Source organism: Triticum aestivum, chromosome 3D (genome assembly GCF_018294505.1).
Source record: "Triticum aestivum cultivar Chinese Spring chromosome 3D, IWGSC CS RefSeq v2.1, whole genome shotgun sequence".
NCBI classification, from domain to species: domain Eukaryota; kingdom Viridiplantae; phylum Streptophyta; class Magnoliopsida; order Poales; family Poaceae; genus Triticum; species Triticum aestivum.
In genome coordinates this window covers 42,596,332-42,597,181 of record NC_057802.1, presented here as the reverse complement: position 1 = coordinate 42,597,181, position 850 = coordinate 42,596,332, and positions in this window count along the sequence as shown.

Sequence of the window (850 nt, the reverse complement as noted above, 5' to 3'; positions counted from 1 at the left end):
TCCCCTTTTTTTCTCTTCCTTTTGTTTTAGAAAAGTGTGCTGATGGGCTGGCCCAGTGCTTGCGCGAGGAGCAGCTTCCGTCTAGCTTAATGCGAGACATAGCTTCGCGGTTCTATCGAGCAAACGCACAAGGGTAAGCGCTATGGACCGGGCCGCGGAGGGAGTGCACCCATTTTTTTGTTTCCTCTGTTAGGCACGTACTGTACTGGATTTTCGGGTTATCGTTTTCCCCCACCTGTTCTCCAGTTTGTTCTGGTTCTTTCTTTCGTTTTTCTTTTACCTTATTTTGAAGACATTTGAACATTTTTATATTGTTTTTAAGAATAAAAAATATACATATATATTATATTTAAAATTCGTGCTTATATTTTTTTCAAATCGACAATATTTTTTAGAGTTCACAAACATTTTTGTATAAGCGAATTTTTTTTCATATTAGTGGATATTTTTCTAATTCGTGTTTTAAAACACGAATATTTTTGCAATTTATGAACATTTTTCACTTTCATGCACATTTTTGTAATTTAGTACATCTTTAGACTCTATCGTTTTACTAACTTTCTATTGTACTCCCTTTGTTCCTAAATATTAGTCCTTTTAGAGATTCCAATATGAACTACATACGGAGCAAAATGAGCGAATCTACACTCTAAACTACGTCTATGTACATTCGTACGTAATCCATATTAAAATCTATAAAAAGAGTTATATTTAGGAAAGGAGGGAGCAGTCGATGTTCTTGGGAGAAAACCAGCTAGAAAGTAAAAAATCAAGAGGAAAACAAAAAAGCATGTCTCTATTGCTATAGTGGGTTGTCCTAATTGTTGTTGCATAATTGCTCAACAACTCG